Below are 6,946 nucleotides of genomic sequence, written 5' to 3' on the forward strand. Positions count from 1 at the left end.
CAGGAACAAGGAGGGACGTCAGACAGCCATGTAATACACAGGAGCTCTCACAAACAGGTCTGAGACAACGCAAGGGCAAAGCATACTGAACAGAGGCCCTTTCAATAATAAGTGATGACATCACAATTCTGTGACAGCATCCTGTCTCACACGGAAGATGTACACCAGTCTGGCCATAAAAGGGCATGCAGGAAATGAGCAGCATCACACAGTATGCACCAGAGTCAGCAAGAGAGGTGAGTAAAATGGCTGCCAGCAGCACATGGCAAACAAAACAGGGAAAAAACCCTGACAGTACCCTCCCCTCAATGATCCCTCCCTGCGGGAGGACAAAAGGCTTATTGGGGAAACGGGCATGGAAGGCATGGAGGAGGGCGGGAGCATGAACATCAGAGGAGGGAACCCATGAAGGCTCCTCTGGACCGAAGCCCCTCCAGTGAACCAAATACTTTACGTGGCCCCTGGACATATGAGAGTCAATAATGCTGCTGACCTCATGGTTGTCAACAAAGATAGGATGGGGACGAGGCAACACAGTGGTAAACCGATTACAAACCAATGGTTTCAAGAGGGAGACATGAAAAACATTGGAGATGCGCATTGCAGGAGGAAGTTCAAGAGCGTAGGCCACCGGAGTATTCGAAAAGGACCAACATAACGGGAAGCCAGTTTATTGGAAGGCACAAGAAGATTCAAGTTGCAGGAGGACAGCCAAACTCTCTCACCAACCTGGTAGGAAGGCGCGGGCAGACGCCAACAATCAGCCTGTAACTTTTGGCGTTGCATAGAACGATTAAGGCAATCCTGAATTTGACCCACGTGGAACAGAGTTGCCGGAGATGCTCCTCCAAAGCCGGAATACCCTGAGACATGAATGAATCGGCAACAAGGATGGTTGAAACCCATAATTCGCCATGAACGGGGATAACTTGGAGGAAGCATTAATAGCACTATTACAAGCATGGGGAACCAGTATTGTTTTAAATAATTTATAATATTCTCCGGGAAACCCATCCGGGCCCGGAGCTTTACCTTTTTTTAGGTCTGTTGTCATTATAGAAACCTCTAATGGTGAGATCTGTGCATTTAGAGAGTCCCTGTCTTTCTCTGATAATTTATTTAAGTTGGCCTCCTCAAGAAACTCAGTGGTGGAAAATTCTATGTGAGGAGTATGTGTGACCTTCTTACCATCGTATAATCTCCCATAAAAATCAGCAAAAGTGTCTACGATCTCCTGAGGGTGAGAGATCGAGGTTCCCCTCTCATTTATTATAATTGGAATAGCAGATGCTTTGCACCTCTCCCGTATTTTGTGAGCTAAACATTTGTCGGGTTTATTGGCCAATATGTAATATTGAGTCTTTAATCTCAAAAGTGCTTTAGTCGCCATAGTGTTTAGAATATTATTTTTTTAGTGTATCCCTTTTTTTATTCAGTTCCCTTAAAGTATTTTGGTTTTGGGTGCGCTTGTGTTGAGCTTCTAAAGATTTAACTTCATTTTGAAGTTGTGTTATCATGGTTTTGTGCTGTCGGCACATTTGGGATTTAGTTTGGATCAATAGACCTCTCATGTATGCTTTATGTGCCACCCATGCTATTAGGGGATTAGGAGTGGAATGAGAATTGATATTCCAGAATTCTGTTAATAGGCCACTGGTTTTATCTAAAACAAATTTATCCCGTAGTGAACTAGGGTCAAAGGTCCACGACCTAGCTCTTTTAAAGTCCTGAATACCATCTAAAAGGATCAAAATTGGGGAGTGGTCAGAACATGTACACAAATGTATTTCAGAGGAGAGTACCAGCGGAAGCATAATCTGACTAGTTAGTATATAATCTATTCTTGTATAAGATTGATGCGCCGCTGAATAAAAGGTAGTGTCATTGGTGTCTCCATACAAGTAATTCCAAGTGTCAATTAAAGTGTGGGGACTTAACATATCTCGGATGGACTTGACCACCTTGTTGTGTCTAATTTGTTTATTAGATATCTTAGTATTTACCCTGGGTAGAATAGATGACATATTAATGTTAAAATCTCCTCCGAGGACTACCTTATATTGGGACCAATTCGTTATTAGATAGGATATAGTCTTAAAAAATATCTGCTGTTTATCGTTGGGGGCATATATAACTTTCCAAGATAAGAGCTTAATATCTATGGAATGCATAGGTTCAAATGGAACCCCTTGAAAAACTTTAAGAACCAAATTTAAACTCCATGGCGGAGCAACAGGTTTAAACACAGGCTTAATTCTAATTAAAGCCTGACAAAATGGCTGAACGTCTGGCACATCCGCCAGACGCTTGTGTAAAAGGATAGACAAAGCAGATATTTGTCCCTTTAAGGAACTAGCTGATAATCCCTTCTCCAATCCTTCTTGGAGAAAAGATAATAGCCTAGGAATCCTGATCTTACTCCATGAGTAACCCTTGGAATCACACCAGTAAAGATATTTACGCCATATCTTATGATAGATTTTTCTGGTGACAGGCTTTCGAGCCTGAATCAAGGTATCAATGACCGATTCAGAGAAACCATGCTTTGCTAAAATCAAGCGTTCAATCTCCAAGCAGAGAAAGTAGGTTTGGATGCTTGAATGGACCTTGAATCAGAAGGTCCTGCCTCAGCGGCAGAGTCCATGGTGGGACGGATGACATGTCCACCAAATCTGCATACCAAGTCCTGCGTGGCCATGCAGGTGCTATCAAAATCACTGAAGCTCTCTCCTGCTTGATTCTGGTAATCAGACGAGGAAGGAGAGGGAATGGTGGAAACACATAGGCCAGGTTGAAGGACCAGGGCACTGCTAGAGCATCTATCAGCACTGCCTGGGGATCCCTTGACCGGACCCGTAACAAGGAAGCTTGGCGTTCTGACGAGACGCCATCAGATCCAATTCTGGTGTGCCCCATAGCTGAATCAGTTGGGCAAACACCTCCGGATGGAGCTCCCACTCCCCTGGATGAAAAGTCTGACGACTTAGGAAATCCGCCTCCCAGTTCTCTACCCCTGGGATATGGATTGCTGAAAGATGGCAAGAGTGAATCTCTGCCCATCCGATTATTTTGGAAACCTCTATCATCGCTAGAGAACTCCTTGTTCCCCCTTGATGATTGATATAAGCTACAGTCGTGATGTTGTCCGACTGAAATCTGATGAATTTGCCTGCAGCCACTTGAGGCCACACCTGAAGAGCATTGAATATCGCTCTCAGTTCCAGAATGTTTATCGGGAGGAGAGTCTCCTCCTGAGACCATAACCCCTGAGCTTTCAGGGAGTTCCAGACTGCACCCCAGCCCAGTAGGCTGGCATCTGTCGTAACTATGACCCACTTTGGTGAACCTGTGATAACCACCAGAGAAGAGAATCTTTGGTCTCCTGATCCAGATCTATCTGAGGAGATAAATCTGCATAATCCCCATTCCACTGTTCGAGCATGCATAGTTGCAGTGGTCTGAGGTGTAAGCGAGCAAACGGAACTATGTCCATTGCCGCTACCATTAGTCTGATTACCTCCATACACTGAGCCACTGATGGCACATGTTTTTATGTTCACCTTCCACCCATGAGATCTCAGAAAAGCCAACACGATGTCCGTGTGAGACTTGGCTAGTTGGAAAGTTGATGCTTGAATTAGGATGTCGTCTAGATAAGGCGCCACTGCTATGCCCCGCGGTATTAGAACCGCTAGAAGGGACCCTAGCACTTTTGTGAAAATTCTGGGAGCCGTGGCCAACCCAAAGGGAAGGGCCACAAACTGGTAATGTCTGTCCAGAAAGGCGAACCCTCCTGGATCAGTGGCAGAATAGTCCGAATAGTCTCCATCTTGAAAGACGGGACACTGAGGCATTTGTTTAGGATCTTGAGATCCAAGATTGGTCTCAAAGTTCCTTCTTTTTTGGGAACCACAAACAGGTTGAAGTAAAACCCTTGCCCCTGTTCCGCTCTTGGAACTGGGTGAATCACTCCCATGGTATGTAGGTCTTCTACACAGCGTAAGAACGCCTCTCATTTTGTCTGGTTTGCAGACAATTGAGAAATGTGAAATCTCCCCCTTGGGGGGGAATCTTTGAAGTCCAGAAGATATCCCTGGGAAACCATTTCTAAAGCCCAGAAATCGTGAACATCGCTTGCCGAAGCCTGAGCGAAGAGAGAGAGTCTGCCCCCTACTAGATCCGGTCCCGGATCGGGGACTACCCCTTCATGCTGTCTTGGAGGCAGCTGCAGGCTTCTTGGCCTGTTTTACCCTTGTTCCAAGCCTGATTAGGTCTCCAGACTGACTTGGATTGAGCAAAATTCCCCTCTTGCTTTGCAGCAGGGGAAAATGAAGCGGGACCACTCTTGAAGTTTCGAAAAGAACGAAAATTATTCTGTTTGGTCTTTATCTTATTTGTTTTATCCTGAGGGAGGGTATGGCCCTTCCCTCCAGTGATGTCTGAAATAATTTCCTTCAGTTCAGGCCCGAATAGGGTCTTTCCTTTGAAAGGGATGGTCAAAAGCTTTGATTTTGATGACACATCAGCTGACCAAAACTTAAGCCATAACGCTCTACGCGATAAAATGACAAAACCTGAATTTTTTGCCGCTAATTTAGCCAGTTGAAAAGCGGCATCTGTAATGAAAGAATTAGCCAGCTTAAGAGCCTTAATTCTATCCAGAATATCATCTAATGGGGTCTCCCCCTGAAGAGCCTCTTCTAGAGCCTCAAACCAAAAAGCAGCTGCAGTAGTTACAGGAACAATGAATGCAATAGGTTGGAGAAGAAAACCTTGATGAACAAAAATTTTCTTTAGGAGACCCTCTAATTTTTTATCCATAGGATCTTTGAAAGCACAACTGTCTTCAATAGGTATAGTTGTACGCTTAGCTAGTGTAGAAATAGCTCCCTCCACCTTAGGGACCGTCTGCCACGACTCCTGCATGGTGTCAGATATGGGAAACATTTTCTTAAAAGTAGGAGGGGGAGCGAACGGTATACCTGGTCTATCCCACTCCTTAGAAACAATATCCGCAATCCTCTTAGGGACCGGAAAAACATCAGTGTAAACAGGAACCTCTAAGTATTTGTCCATTTTACACAATTTCTCTGGAACCACAATAGGGTCACAATCATCCAGAGTCGCCAATACCTCCCTGAGCAACAAGCAGAGGTGTTCTAGCTTGAATTTAAAGGCCGTCATATCAGAGTCTGTCTGAGTAAGCGTCTTTCCTGAATCAGAAATCTCTCCCTCAGACAGCAACTCCCATACCCCTAAATCAGAACATTGAGAGGGTATATCGGATACGGCTACTAAAGCGTCAGAAAGCTCAGCATTTGTTCTTAACCCAGAGCTATCACGCTTCCATTGCAACCCAGGCAGTTTAGATAAAACCTCTGTGAGGGTAGAATTCATAACTGCTGCCATGTCTTGTAAGGTAAATGAAGTAGACGCACTAGAGGTACTTGGCGTCGCTTGTGCGGGCGTTACTGGTTGTGACACTAGGGGAGAACTAGATGGCATAACCTCATTTCTTTTTGTGTGAGAATCCTCTAGCGCTACATTTTTAAGTGCTACAATATAATCTTTAAAATTTATAGACATATCAGTACAAATGGGACACATTCTAAGAGGGGGTTCCACAATGGCTTCTAAACATATTGAACAAGGAGTTTCCTTGATGTCAGACATGTTTAACAGGCTAGTAATGAGACAAGCAAGCTTGGAAAACACTTTATTCAATGTAAAACAACAATTTAAAAAAAAAAAAAGGTACTGTGCCTTTAAGAGAAAAAAAAGATGTACACGTTCTGCAAAACTGCTTAAAAATGCAACAAATCCTTCAAATTTTTTACAGTATATGTAGTAAGCCTTAGTAAGGTTGCACCACTAGTAAAAGAAGAAATTAACCCCTTAATAACAAAACCGGATTGACAAGTGTCAAAAAAACAGAAAATACACAGTCAGCACCTTGCCACAGCTCTGCTGTGGCGCCTACCTGCCCTTAGGGGTTGAATTTGAGGGAATAAAGCTTTGTTTTGGCCCCAAAATCGAGTCAGGACCCTCCTGTGTTGCAGCTTGCTGTCCAGAATGAAAAACAACTGCACATCTAAGGCGCAAAATTAGGCCCCACCCACCTCTTACTCTATGTCTGTTGGGCCTTAAAGTAACACCTGTGGGATGTAAAACCTCAAAATAAGCCAAATAACCCTCTAAATAAAAGTCCCAAAAATGTTTTACCATATTTCTCAATAAAAACGTTTGCTCTATTATATAAGTGTCAACCAGCAAAGTAACTTAGCCCTTATGCAAGCTTGTAATACTACCATAAGTCTTTGATTACAGCTTCCCCTTCCCCTCATGGGGTTAATGTCAGCCTTTTCTTGAAATATCACAGTCTTTCTAGAAAAAAATGACTGAACATACCTCAGTGCAGCATAGCATGCAAACCGTTCCTCAACTGAAGTTTCCTGTACTCCTCAGTCTCTGTGGGAACAGCAGTGGATCTTGGTTACAAATGCTAAGATCATCATCCTCCAGGCAGAAATCTTCTTTTTTCTGCTTGAGAGTAAATAGTACAGACCGGTACCATTTAAAATAACAAACTCTTGCTTGAAGACAATAAAAACTAATATTTTGTCACCACAATCACTTTACCCTTCCTTATTGCTTAGAGCCGGCAAAGAGAATGACTGGGGGGTGGAGTTAGGGGAGGAGCTATATAGACAGCTCTGCTGTGGGTGCTCTCTTTGCCACTTCCTGTTGGGAAGGAGAATATCCCACAAGTATTGGATGAATCTGTGGACTCGTTACATCTTGCAAGAGAAAAATTGTGAAATCTCCCCTTAAATGGGGATGAGTGAAATCCATCCAACACAACAACAATAAAAGGGAGATATCTTATTATCTAACATATATTCAAACAGTGAATTATTAATCAACAGAGCAAAATATAATAAACTTA

Source organism: Bombina bombina, chromosome 1 (assembly GCF_027579735.1).
Source record: "Bombina bombina isolate aBomBom1 chromosome 1, aBomBom1.pri, whole genome shotgun sequence".
Taxonomy (NCBI): Eukaryota; Metazoa; Chordata; class Amphibia; order Anura; family Bombinatoridae; genus Bombina; species Bombina bombina.